Genomic DNA, 15,355 nt, shown 5'->3' on the forward strand with positions numbered 1-15,355 from the left:
TTCTGAGGATTTATACAAGTTACAACAGCTTGTGATCACCTTAATAAATCCTAATAAACAACAGAGAAGTTATGGGAGGTGGGTTAGACGATCGAGGAGAATAGGACTCGTGAGATAAGATAACGATGGAGAGCCGGATGGATTAGCCCAAAAAACAACCTGATCCGGATTTTCGGAGGGGCGACTTCACGGCTGCGGTGGTCGTACCTCCTCCTACCCACCCCTCCTCACCCTTGCCGCCGGTGGCGGCTGGCGGTAGCGGCGTGGCTACCATCGGCATCGCGCGGGTCCGTGTGACCCGGAGGGCTGCAATCCGGTGGAAGTTTGCCGCATCTTGCACCGTCCGGCAGCTGCCAACAGCTCGAAACAACCACCATCGACGCTCAAGCTGCAGGTGAGACTTGAGCGGGCAACCCGCCAAATCTTACATGGATTAAGGGAATCTCCAATGTCAACATGGAATTTTCCTCTCGCATCCGTCCGCGGATAGAGGGATCAGTCCGCGGACATGGATACAGGAGGATGACATCCAACCGTAGTCGCATCTATTTGACAATAGTTCGAACCAACCAGGCGAAATTCACACAAACCAGGTAAATTTTGCTATAAACACAGATGGATTTCATATAAACATGAAGGATTTCATTACATTTACATCAACTAGGCGGTGCTAGTCCGCCTCTATAGGTAAAATTAATACCTAATCTAAATGGTCGCCGGCTTCATGGTCGTGGCGGCGGGGCGCGGCCTCGGCGGTGTCCTCCTCCTCGTCGGTCTTGCCGAACACCGCCTCGTCGCACTCCTTGTAGCGGCCACCACTTCTGCCTCTTGCTGGCGGCACTGCCAGCGGGCGAGGCGGATCTCGCATGCGGAGCGGTGGACTCGAGCAGCGCCTCCTGCTCCGCCAGGTCTGCATCCGACGCGATCGCTCTGCAGGCAGTGTGCTGCTCCTCTGCCTGCTGGTGCTACTGGAGGAGGTGGTGGTTGTAGGTGGCATCGACATGCGCCTCCTGAAACTGCTCCTCCCGCACCATGTCCATGTAATGGGCACGGCCCTCGCCGATGTTCATGGTGCAGTGCACCAACGAGGGTGGCACAGAAGAGGAGGAGGGTGGCATGGAGAAGTAGGAGGATGGCACCGGCTCGTCGTCGCCCGCGTCCTTCATTGGGACATCGTTGTCCTCCGGTTGCCTTTCGGCCAGCCAACCGGCAACAATGTGAGTTCAAATGCAGAGAAACTTTTTGGAGAATTTTTCTGGACCCGAAGACATATGATGGGCCAAGGAAGTACCAGAGGGGGGCTCCGAGGGGAGCACAACCCACATGGGCGCTCCTGGGGGCCCAAGCGCGCCTTGGTGGGTTGTGCCCACCTCGGCCTCCTCCCGCACCGCCTCTTTGCTCTATAAATACCCGAAAAATCCAAAACCCTAGAGGAGTCAACGAAACACAATTCCAGCCGCTGCAAGTTCCAGAAACAACAGATCCAATCTAGACACCATCACGGAGGGGTTCATCGTCCTCATTGGTGCCTCTCCGATGATGCGTGAGCAGTTCATTGTAGACCTACGGGTCCGTAGTTAGTAGCTAGATGGCTTCCTCTCTCTCTCTTTTGATTCTCAATACAATGGTCTCTTGGAGATCTATTTGATGTAATTCTTTTTGCGGTGTGTTTGTTGGGATCCAATGAACTTTGAGTTTATGACACTAGTAGAAAAAGGGTCAAATGTGAAGCACATTAGTGCCGGTTTGATTTTGAGCCGGCACTAATGTGCCCATTAGTGCCGGTTCCAACAGCTAGGCAGGCGGAGATCATTAGTACCGGTTCGTGAGCAACCTTTTGTACCGATTCGTGTCACGAACCGGTACTAATAATGCTGCGTCAGGCTATGGTCAGGCTGTGGCCCCACAGGCACCTTTAGTACCGGTTCGTGCCATGAACCGGTACTATAGTTTCTTAGTAAGCTGTTTTTTAGTCCCACCTCACGAAGAGAGAGGCACTAGGAGCGGTTTATAAGCCCTGAGTGCAGAGACGATGAAGGAGAGGCGCAATGCTCATCTGCACGTTGCTTAGCTTTAAGCCTTGAGGAATAGTGTAGACTGCACGGAGCTATGTGCAGTGCAGTTTGCACTATTCCGAAAGGCTTGAAGCTAATTAACGAGCATTGTGCCTCTTTTTTATCTTTAATAACCTATTACAACTCCGGACTTCTTGTGTTATGGCAAAAACTGGACGCACTTCGTGTACAAACTGGACAATCTCTTTCGAAGTATCAGGGTTTCTGACGAGAACTCATCTGTTACATGGGCACTTCATTTTTTTAAACTTATTACAACTCCAGACCTTTTTGCGTTTCGTACACACCATTCAAAGCGACGTCATCAATTTCCAACACGTTCTGACATCATTTGCTATTTTTCAGTCATTTGAACTCCAGCCTATTTTTGCATTCAGTATGCATCATTCAAAGCGACGTCATAAAATTTCCAACATGTTCTGACATCATTTGCTGTTTTTCAGTCATTTACCGATTTGTTTAGAGAGCTAAATGACGGTGAAATTGAAAATCACTACAAAATGAACTCTGAAAATGTTGGAACTTGGCATGGTATCATCATTTCGCCCGCATAGCATGTGCAAAAGAGTAGAGAGGGTCACGGCGAAAACTGGATGCACCTCGTGTACAAACTGGACAATCTCTTTCGGAGTATCAGGGTTTCGGACGAGAACTCATCTGTTACACGGGCACTTCAATTTTTTTAAAACTTATTTGAACTCCAGCCTATTTTTGCGTTCAGTATGCTTCATTCAAAGCGACGTCATCAATTTCCAACAAGTTCTAACATCATTTGCTGTTTTTCAGTCATTTACCGATTTGTTTAGGGAGCTAAATGACGGTAAAATTCAAAATCACTACAAAATGAACTCTGAAAATGTTGGAACTTGGCATGGTATCATCATTTCGCCCGCATAGCATGTGCAAAAGAGTAGAGAGGGTCGTGGCGAAAACTGGACGCACCTCGTGTACAAACAGGACAATCTCTTTCGGAGTATCAAGGTTTCGGACGAGAACTCATCTATTACACGGGCACATCAATGTTTTTTAAACTTATTTGAACTCCAGCCTATTTTTGCGTTCAGTATGCATCATTCAAAGCGACGTCATCAATTTGCAACACGTTCTGACATCATTTGCTGTTTTTCAGTCATTTACCGATTTGTTTAGGGAGCTAAATGACGATGAAATTGAAAATCACTACAAAATGAACTCTGAAAATGTTGGAACTTGGCATGGTATCATCATTTCGCCCACATAGCATGTGCAAAAGAGTAGAGAGGGTCACGGCGAAAACTGGACGCACCTCGTGTACAAACTGGACAATCTCTTTCGGAGTATCAGGGTTTCGGACGAGAACTCATCTGTTACACGGGCACTTCAATGTTTTTTAAACTTATTTGAACTCCAGCCTATTTTTGCGTTCAGTATGCATCATTCAAAGCGACGTCATCAATTTCCAACACGTTCTGACATCATTTGCTGTTTTTCAGTCATTTACCGATTTGTTTAGAGAGCTAAATGACGGTGAAATTGAAAATCACTACAAAATGAACTCTGAAAATGTTGGAAGTTGGCATGGTATCATCATTTCGCCCGCATAGCATGTGCAAAAGAGTAGAGAGGGTCACGGCGAAAACTGGACGCACCTCGTGTACAAACTGGACAATCTCTTTCGGAGTATCAGGGTTTCGGACGAGAACTCATCTGTTACACGGGCACTTCAATGTTTTTTAAACTTATTTGAACTCCAGCCTATTTTTGCGTTCAGTATGCATCATTCAAAGCGACGTCATCAATTTCCAACACGTTCTGACATCATTTGCTGTTTTTCAGTCATTTACCGATTTGTTTAGGGAGCTAAATGACGGTGAAATTGAAAATCACTACAAAATGAACTCTGAAAATGTTGGAACTTGGCATGGTATCATCATTTCGCCCGCATAGCATGTGCAAAAGAGTAGAGAGGGTCACGGCAAAACTGGACGCACCTCGTGTACAAACTGGACAATCTCTTTCGGAGTATCAGGGTCTCGGACGAGAACTCATCTGTTACACGGGCACTTCAATGTTTTTTAAACTTATTTGAACTCCAGCCTATTTTTGCGTTCAGTATGCATCATTCAAAGCGACGTCATCAATTTCCAACACGTTCTGACATCATTTGCTGTTTTTCAGTCATTTACCGATTTGTTTAGGGAGCTAAATGACGGTGAAATTGAAAATCACTACAAAATGAACTCTGAAAATGTTGGAACTTGGCATGGTATCATCATTTCGCCCGCATAGCATGTGCAAAAGAGTAGAGAGGGTCACGGCGAAAACTGGACGCACCTCGTGTACAAACTGGACAATCTCTTTCGGAGTATCAGGGTTTCGGACGAGAACTCATCTGTTACACGGGCACTTCAATGTTTTTTAAACTTATTTGAACTCCAGCCTATTTTTGCGTTCAGTATGCATCATTCAAAGCGACGTCATCAATTTCCAACACGTTCTGACATCATTTGCTGTTTTTCAGTCATTTACCGATTTGTTTAGGGAGCTAAATGACGGTGAAATTGAAAATCACTACAAAATGAACTCTGAAAATGTTGGAACTTGGCATGGTATCATCATTTCGCCCGCATAGCATGTGCAAAAGAGTAGAGAGGGTCACGGCGAAAACTGGACGCACCTCGTGTACAAACTGGACAATCTCTTTCGGAGTATCAGGGTTTCGGACGAGAACTCATCTGTTACACGGGCACTTCAATGTTTTTTAAACTTATTTGAACTCCAGCCTATTTTTGCGTTCAGTATGCATCATTCAAAGCGACGTCATCAATTTCCAACACGTTCTGACATCATTTGTTGTTTTTCAGTCATTTACCGATTTGTTTAGGGAGCTAAATGACGGTGAAATTGAAAATCACTACAAAATGAACTCTGAAAATGTTGGAACTTGGCATGGTATCATCATTTCGCCCGCATAGCATGTGCAAAAGAGTAGAGAGGGTCACGGCGAAAACTGGACGCACCTCGTGTACAAACTGGACAATCTCTTTCGGAGTATTAGGGTTTCGGATGAGAACTCATCTGTTACACGGGCACTTCAATGTTTTTAAACTTATTTGAACTCCAGCCTATTTTTGCGTTCAGTATGCATCATTCAAAGCGCATCATCAATTTCCAACACGTTCTGACAGCATTTGGTGTTTTTCAGTCATTTACCGATTTGTTTAGGGAGCTAAATGAAGGTGAAATTGAAAATCACTACAAAATGAACTCTGAAAATGTTGGAACTTGGCATGGTATCATCATTTCACCCACATAGCATGTGCAAAAGAGTAGAGAGGGTCACGGCAAAAACTGGACGCACCTCGTGTACAAACTGGACAATCTCTTTCGGAGTACCAGGGTTTCGGACGAGAACTCATCTGTTACACGGGCACTGCAATGTTTTTTAAACTTATTTGAACTCCAGCCTATTTTTGCGTTCAGTACGCATCATTCAAAGCGACATCATCAATTTCCAACACGTTCTGACATCATTTGCTGTTTTTCAGTCATTTACCGATTTGTTTAGGGAGCTAAATGACGGTGAAATTGAAAATCACTACAAAATGAACTCTGAAAATGTTGGAACTTGGCATGGTATCATCATTTCGCCCGCATAGCATGTGCAAAAGAGTAGAGAGGGTCACGGCGAAAGCTGGACGCACCTCGTGTACAAACTGGACAATCTCTTTCGGAGTATCAGGGTTTTGGACAAGAACTCATCTGTTACACGGGGACTTCAATGTTTTTTAAATTATTTGAACTCCAGCCTATTTTTGCGTTCAGTATGCATCATTCAAAGCGACGTCATTAATTTTCAACACATTCTGACATCATTTGCGGTTTTTCAGTCATTTACCGATTTGTTTAGAGAGCTAAATGACGGTGAAATTGAAAATCACTACAAAATGAATAGCAGAAAATAAATAATGCAGAAAAGAAAAAAACTAGATAATTTTTTTATATTCACAAAGAAACTAAATACAGCAAAAACAATTACTCGGAAATAAATAGAAGAAAGTTATATAAATAATTGTTGGGGCGCTGCCCGCTGGGCCTGCCAACCCTAGGGTTTGCAAATACAGGCCCAGAAGGGCTAGGAGGCTCAATGGGCAGCGCACCAAAGTTAGGCCCAGAAGCCTACTATAGAGAGGAGTTCGAGACAGCAGCCGTGCCGGGGCTTTTAAACTGGTGCGGGCGCCCCTCGGCTAGCAAGGTGGGACTAAACTTGCCCGCACCGCTCCTGCGCCAGCGCACACCTTTAGTACCGGTTCGTGGCTCCAACCGGTACTAAAGGGGGGCCTTTAGTACCAGTTGGAGCCAAGAACCGGTACTAAAGGGGCAGTTTCCCGCCGCTTGACCTGGCCAAAATTGGCCTTTAGTACCGGTTGGTGGCTCCAACCGGTACTAAAGGCCCCTCCTATATATATGACACTTACGAAAAATTCAGTTTCATCGACCACCACTTCTTCTCCAACTACTTCGCGCGACATTGCCGCCGCCCTCGCCGCCCCCGCCGCGCGCCGTCGCCCCCGCTGCGCGCTGTCGCCCCCGCCGCCCGTCGTCGCCGTCACCGCCGTCGCCATCACCGCCCGCCGTCGCCGTTGCCCTCACCGCCCGTCGTCGCCGTCGCCCCCGCCGCCCGTCGCCGCCGCCCCGTACCATGTCGCCGTCTCGATCGCGCCGTCGCCCCCGGCCTGCCGCTCGTCGTCGCGCCGTCCCCGTCGCATCGCCGTCTCGCGCCGCCGCCCGTATGCCGCCGCCCCCCGCTCGTACACACACACATACGTACACACACAAAGACACACACACACACACATATTGTTTTTACTTATTTTCTGTTTTCTGTTGTTTAGATTAATGTTAGATAATTTACGTAGATAAGAATGTTAGAATGTTAATGTTAGATGAATTATATGGAAAAGATGTTAAATATTAATGTCAATTTTAGATGAATTAGCTAGATATTAATTAGGTATATATATGAGATTTGAACTAGTTGAATTAATATAACTAGTTTATTTTTAGTATGAAAATTAATAGAACAAGTTTATTTAACATTAGTGCCGGTTTGATGTGAAGCACATTAGTGCCGGTTTGATTTTGAGCCGGCACTAATGTGCCCATTAGTGCCGGTTCCAACAGCTAGGCAGGCGGAGATCATTAGTACCGGTTCGTGAGCAATCTTTTGTACCGATTCGTGTCACGAACCGGTACTAATGATGCTGCGTCAGGCTATGGTCAGGCTGTGGCCCCACAGGCACCTTTAGTACCGGTTCGTGCCATGAACCGGTACTATAGTTTCTTAGTAAGCTGTTTTTTAGTCCCACCTCACGAAGAGAGAGGCACTAGGAGCGGTTTATAAGCCCTGAGTGCAGAGACGATGAAGGAGAGGCGCAATGCTCATCTGCACGTTGCTTAGCTTTAAGCCTTGAGGAATAGTGTAGACTGCACGGAGCTATGTGCAGTGCAGTTTGCACTATTCCGAAAGGCTTGAAGCTAATTAACGAGCATTGTGCCTCTTTTTTATCTTTAATAACCTATTACAACTCCGGACTTCTTGTGTTATGGCAAAAACTGGACGCACTTCGTGTACAAACTGGACAATCTCTTTCGAAGTATCAGGGTTTCTGACGAGAACTCATCTGTTACATGGGCACTTCATTTTTTAAACTTATTACAACTCCAGACTTTTTTGCGTTTCGTACACACCATTCAAAGCGACGTCATCAATTTCCAACACGTTCTGACATCATTTGCTATTTTTCAGTCATTTGAACTCCAGCCTATTTTTGCATTCAGTATGCATCATTCAAAGCGACGTCATAAAATTTCCAACATGTTCTGACATCATTTGCTGTTTTTCAGTCATTTACCGATTTGTTTAGCGAGCTAAATGACGGTGAAATTGAAAATCACTACAAAATGAACTCTGAAAATGTTGGAACTTGGCATGGTATCATCATTTCGCCCGCATAGCATGTGCAAAAGAGTAGAGAGGGTCACGGCGAAAACTGGATGCACCTCGTGTACAAACTGGACAATCTCTTTCGGAGTATCAGGGTTTCGGACGAGAACTCATCTGTTACACGGGCACTTCAATTTTTTTTAAACTTATTTGAACTCCAGCCTATTTTTGCGTTCAGTATGCTTCATTCAAAGCGACGTCATCAATTTCCAACAAGTTCTAACATCATTTGCTGTTTTTCAGTCATTTACCGATTTGTTTAGGGAGCTAAATGACGGTGAAATTCAAAATCACTACAAAATGAACTCTGAAAATGTTGGAACTTGGCATGGTATCATCATTTCGCCCGCATAGCATGTGCAAAAGAGTAGAGAGGGTCGTGGCGAAAACTGGACGCACCTCGTGTACAAACAGGACAATCTCTTTCGGAGTATCAAGGTTTCGGACGAGAACTCATCTATTACACGGGCACATCAATGTTTTTAAAACTTATTTGAACTCCAGCCTATTTTTGCGTTCAGTATGCATCATTCAAAGCGACGTCATCAATTTGCAACACGTTCTGACATCATTTGCTGTTTTTCAGTCATTTACCGATTTGTTTAGGGAGCTAAATGACGATGAAATTGAAAATCACTACAAAATGAACTCTGAAAATGTTGGAACTTGGCATGGTATCATCATTTCGCCCGCATAGCATGTGCAAAAGAGTAGAGAGGGTCACGGCGAAAACTGGACGCACCTCGTGTACAAACTGGACAATCTCTTTCGGAGTATCAGGGTTTCGGACGAGAACTCATCTGTTACATGGGCACTTCAATGTTTTTTAAACTTATTTGAACTCCAGCCTATTTTTGCTGTTTTTCAGTCATTTACCGATTTGTTTAGGGAGCTAAATGACGGTGAAATTGAAAATCACTACAAAATGAACTCTGAAAATGTTGGAACTTGGCATGGTATCATCATTTCGCCCGCATAGCATGTGCAAAAGAGTAGAGAGGGTCACGGCAAAAACTGGACGCACCTCGTGTACAAACTGGACAATCTGTTTCGGAGTATCAGGGTTTCGGACGAGAACTCATTTGTTACATGGGCACTTCAATGTTTTTTAAACTTATTTGAACTCCAGCCTATTTTTGCGTTCAGTATGCATCATTCAAAGCGACGTCATCAATTTCCAACACGTTCTGACATCATTTGCTGTTTTTCAGTCATTTACCGATTTGTTTAGGGAGCTAAATGACGGTGAAATTGAAAATCACTGCAAAATGAACTCTGAAAATGTTGGAAGTTGGCATGGTATCATCATTTCGCCCGCATAGCATGTGCAAAAGAGTAGAGAGGGTCACGGCGAAAACTGGAAGCACCTCGTGTACAAACTGGACAATCTCTTTCGGAGTATCAGGGTTTCAGACGAGAACTCATCTGTTACACGGGCACTTCAATGTTTTTTAAACTTATTTGAACTCCAGCCTATTTTTGCGTTCAGTATGCATCATTCAAAGCGACGTCATCAATTTCCAACACGTTCTGACATCATTTGCTGTTTTCAGTCATTTACCGATTTGTTTAGGGAGCTAAATGACGGTGAAATTGAAAATCACTACAAAATGAACTCTGAAAATGTTGGAACTTGGCATGGTATCATCATTTCGCCCGCATAGCATGTGCAAAAGAGTAGAGAGGGTCACGGCGAAAGCTGGACGCACCTCGTGTACAAACTGGACAATCTCTTTCGGAGTATCATGGTTTCGGACAAGAACTCATCTGTTACACGGGGACTTCAATGTTTTTTAAACTTATTTGAACTCCAGCCTATTTTTGCGTTCAGTATGCATCATTCAAAGCGACGTCATTAATTTTCAACACATTCTGACATCATTTGCGGTTTTTCAGTCATTTACCGATTTGTTTAGAGAGCTAAATGACGGTGAAATTGAAAATCACTACAAAATGAATAGCAGAAAATAAATAATGCAGAAAAGAAAAAACTAGATAATTTTTTTATATTCACAAAGAAACTAAATACAGCAAAAACAATTACTCGGAAATAAATAGAAGAAAGTTATATAAATAATTGTTGGGGCGCTGCCCGCTGGGCCTGCCAACCCTAGGGTTTGCAAATACAGGCCCAGAAGGGCTAGGAGGCTCAATGGGCAGCGCACCAAAGTTAGGCCCAGAAGCCTGTTATAGAGAGGAGTTCGAGACAGCAGCCGTGTCGGGGCTTTTAAACTGGTGCGGGCGCCCCTCGGCTAGCAAGGTGGGACTAAACTTGCCCGCACCGCTCCTGCGCCAGCGCACACCTTTAGTACCGGTTCGTGGCTCCAACCGGTACTAAAGGGGGGCCTTTAGTACCAGTTGGAGCCACGAACCGGTACTAAAGGGGCAGTTTCCCGCCGCTTGACCTGGCCAAAATTGGCCTTTAGTACCGGTTGGTGGCTCCAACCGGTACTAAAGGCCCCTCCTATATATATGACACTTACGAAAAATTCAGTTTCATCGACCACCACTTCTTCTCCAACTACTTCGCGCGACATTGCCGCCGCCCTCGCCGCCCCCGCCGCGCGCCGTCGCCCCCGCTGCGCGCTGTCGCCCCCGCCGCCCGTCGTCGCCGTCACCGCCGTCGCCATCACCGCCCGCCGTCGCCGTCGCCCTCACCGCCCGTCGTCGCCGTCGCCCCCGCCGCCCGTCGCCGCCGCCCCGTACCATGTCGCCGTCTCGATCGCGCCGTCGCCCCCGGCCTGCCGCTCGTCGTCGCGCCGTCCCCGTCGCATCGCCGTCTCGCGCCGCCGCCCGTATGCCGCCGCCCCCCGCTCGTACACACACACATACGTACACACACAAAGACACACACACACACATATTGTTTTTACTTATTTTCTGTTTTCTGTTGTTTAGATTAATGTTAGATAATTTACGTAGATAAGAATGTTAGAATGTTAATGTTAGATGAATTATATGGAAAAGATGTTAAATATTAATGTCAATTTTAGATGAATTAGCTAGATATTAATTAGATATATATATGAGATTTGAACTAGTTGAATTAATATAACTAGTTTATTTTTAGTATGAAAATTAATAGAACAAGTTTATTTTTAGTAAGAAAATTTAGGTATATGAGATTATTTAAACTAGTTGAATTAATATAACTAGTTTATTTTTAGTAAATGCTTAGTTGAACTAGTTGAATTAGTAGAACTAGTTTATTTTTAGTAAGAAAATTTAGGTATATATGAGATTTGATGATCTAATTAAAATATTACTATATATATAGCTACTTTATATATTTTAGTAAGAAAATTAATAGAACTAGTTTATTTTTAGTAAATTCTTAGTTGAATTAATAGAACTAGTTTATTTTTAGTAAGAAAATTTAGATATCTGAGATTTGATGATCTAATTAAAATATTACTATATGGAACTAGCTACTTTATTTTCGTAAGAAAATTAATAGAACACGTTTATTTTTATTAAATGCTTAGTTGAAATAGTTGAATTAATAGAACTAGTTGAACTAATAGAAATAGTTGAATTAGTTGAATTAATAGAACTAGTAAGTGTTTAATGTTTCACCTATATGAACATAGGAAATGTTGTCTGACGACGAAAAAGATTTCATTAAGTGTGAATTCTGTGAAGACCAGCGCGGCCTGTGCGACAGAAATTTCCTTGTTGATGATAGGCGCTTCAGCATCAAGCTGGATGAGACCTTCGAAGTGGATACAGTAAGTCACAACGACAAGTCTTTTTTCGTAATTAAGCATGACTTATATATGCTTCATTTGCTTCAACTTATAATTTTAAATTTTCACTATTCTACTAGCGCATCCCCTGCCATGCAAGAATTTTTGTCTTGGATAAGATAGGTTTCAGTGCTATGGAAACTATGGAGGTAAAGAGAGTTTACCTGAAGACCGAGCATGCTGGTTATACTTTCAACGTCAAATTATACAATGCAGACACGTACACCTATTTTGAATGCAAAACTTGGCAAGCACTATGCAAGGCTTTTGCATTTGAGCCTGATATGGTTATCACCTTTGATATTCGTCCGGAAGATGATATTGAAGGTAATAGGGACATCTGGGTCGATGTGCAGACGCCTCCAGTTCTACCATTATGTGAGTTTCTCAACCATATTTATGTCTTTGATATTGTTTATTCAAAAATAGTTGACAACTAATTTCTATTGACAGCTTATTTCCATTCAAGCAAACATGTCCGGCGCTTGGTAGACAGGACCTACTACTGTCCCGGAGCTGAACTAAACTGCGAGGAGATAAGTCATTATGTTTCATGGCTTGAGGATCTTGATGCTGTTAAGAGAAATCATTTTCCTGAATTTGAAAATCTTAGTACTCAAAACGTGCGACCAATAGTGATCGTATTGAACTACGGTCACATGTATTTAGGAAAGATGGTAAGGTCTTTACTATTAGTCCTCAGTGCATCTTTTGCATACATTATTTTTCAAGATAAACTTTCATTGATAAGTATATTAATTACTATACGATGTTCTTCATCAGGGACTCCCGATGACAGTTGTGCCTTAGTGGATCGAGACTAAAGGTCGCATGTCAATTTTTAGCTTACGGCCAAGATATCCTACAGTGCACATGAGTGCATTTAGGATTTCTGAAAGCGATGAATGCTTAATAGTGAAAGATTGGAGCAAAATTGTTAACGATCGCAGAGAAGTGCTAGGGGGCAGCAATCAGAAGCGCAACCCACGATTAGGAGACAGGTTCATCTGCATGCTCCAATATGATGAATCAGGAGAGCTATACATGTTCTATGCTATTTTACCTGAGAGAGAGCAGCAGGAGTGATTTAGCTAGTTATCATGCTCTTAGTACTTGTTGTCCTCTCATGCATTTCCGTGTTCTTCGTCCTGAACTTAATCTCAAAGAGTGATTTGCTTTTGTGGTGTTATGAACGCTTATAATATCATGACCATGTTGAACTCGATGATATCTTTGCTAGCTAGTATATACTGTTGTTGGTGATGATATGATGCAAGAGTTTTTATATTAATATGATGATGATGATGAGTTATTATATCATTTATGAAAGAAACCGCATATTAGTTTCAACTGGATGGATCCTAGCTAAGTGATCAAGTATATGCCATATCCATATTACTTAGATCACTAAGTGATCAAGTAATATGGATATGGCATATACTTGATCACTTAGCTAGGATCCACATGCATCCAGTCGAAACTAATCTGCGGTACTTTCACCTAATGATTTAACAACTCATTATAATGTAAAACAATCACTAAGTTAAATTGAAAACACATAACTAAAGGGAAAATAAAAATTAAAACCAAAACACACCCAAACATTTAGTATCGGTTGGTGTTACCAACCGGTACTAATGTCCTACACGCACCCGGGCCTAGCTCGTGCCACGTGGTGGCACGTTAGCGCCGGTTCGTGCCAAACCGGTACTAAAGGGGGGGCCTTTATTCTCCACTCCATAGTGCCGGTTGCAGAACCGGCACTAAAGGCCCTTACGAACCGGTGATAAAGGCCGGTTCTGCACTAGTGTGATCAGATCTATTTTATCCATGAAAGTTATTTGAGTTTTGTTCTCTTATATGCATGATTGCTTATAGCCTCGTATTTCTTCTTTGAATCTTTGGTTTAGTTAGGCCGACTAGATCGATTTTTCTTGCCATGGGAAGAGGTGCTTTGTGATGGGTTCGACCTTACAGTGCTCAATCCCAGTGACAGAAGGGGACATGACACGTATGTATCGTTGCTATTAAGGATAACAAGACGGGGTTTATTCTTACATGAATAGATCTTGACAGAAGGGGACATTACTCTGTTTTTCCATGAACTTAATACACCAGATGCATGCTGGATAGCGATCGATGTGTGGAGTAATAGTAGTAGATGCAGGCAGGAGTCGGTCTACTAATCTTGGACATGATGCCTATATAATGATCATTGCCTAGATATCGTCATAATTGTTTGAAGTTATATCAATTGCCCAACAGTAATTTGTTTACCCGCCGTATGCTATTTTTCTTGAGAGAAGCCACTAGTGAAATCTACGGCCCCCGAGTCTCTTCTTTATCATATTTGCCTTCAAGATCTATTTTTATTTGCTTTTATTTTCAGATCTATTAATACAAAAACCGAAAAATACCTTGCTGCAATTTTTTGTTCTTTATTTTATTTCACATTTCTGCGAGATCTATTTATCCAATCTACTACAAATTTATCAATCCTTTTACCCGGGAGGGATTGACAACCCCTCTTTCACGTTGGGTTGCAAGTATTTGTTCTTTGTGTGCAGGCACCGTTTACATAGTGTTGCGTGGTTCTCCTACTGGTTCGATAACTTTGGTCTCTGTTAGGAATATGCAACTTGTATTTCCAGGTGGCCATAGGCCAGTATATATACATGTACAGGTGTGGAATATATGCAGGAAACCCCTTATACAATAGGGTAAATATGAAAGGTTACATGGCTATATATATATAACTCTAACACCCCCCTCAAACTCATGGTGGATTAACAACACTGAGTTTGGAGAGATAGAAGCCATGCCGCGCTCTAGTCTGGGCCTTCGTCAGAAAATCCGCCAACAGTAACTCGGAAGGCACATACTGATGAGCAATAACCTGATCCTGCACACCAGCGCGCACATAGAAAGCATCAACACCAATATGCTTGGTGAGCTCATGCTTCACAGGATCGCGCGCAATGCTAATAGCACCTGTACTGTCAGACAAGAGCGGAGTAGGTTTAGTAATAGAAACACCAAAATCCTGAAGTAACCACCGTAACCAAGTCACCTCTGCCGTCAAAAGAGCCATAGCTCATAACTCAGCCTCTGCACTTGAACGGGAAACTGCAGTCTGTTTCTTCGTCTTCCAGGAAATGAGAGAACCACCAAGAAAAACACAGTAAGCAGAAAGTGAACGGCGATCAGAGGGATCACTAGCCCACGTAGCATCCGAATAGGCCTGAAGTTGTAAAGAACTGGAGCGAGGAAAGAATAGACGGTGAGAGATCGTGCCCCGAAGATATCGGAGAACACGAAGGAGGTGACTATAGTGAACCGAAGTGGGAGCAAAGACAAACTGACTCAGAATATGAACCGGAGAAGAGATATCTGGACGAGTGACAGCTAGATAGACAAGACTCCCAACAAGATGACGATAACGCGTCGGGTCAGGCAAGGGGTCACCATCAGTATCACGGAGGTGAACATTGAGCTCCATGGGAGTCTCAACAATGCGCTCATCGATAAGAGCAGCACGAACAAGAAGA

At 43.5% G+C, this 15,355-nt stretch overlaps 1 pseudogene; it reads left to right on the forward strand.

Moving 5' to 3' along the window:
• Nucleotides 1-866: 866 nt before the first annotated feature.
• The window catches only part of LOC123120757 (uncharacterized), a 51,313-nt pseudogene continuing 36,824 nt past the window's right edge, over nucleotides 867-15,355 (forward strand).

The sequence above is a fragment of the Triticum aestivum genome, chromosome 5D (genome assembly GCF_018294505.1).
Source record: "Triticum aestivum cultivar Chinese Spring chromosome 5D, IWGSC CS RefSeq v2.1, whole genome shotgun sequence".
In the NCBI taxonomy this organism is placed as follows: domain Eukaryota; kingdom Viridiplantae; phylum Streptophyta; class Magnoliopsida; order Poales; family Poaceae; genus Triticum; species Triticum aestivum.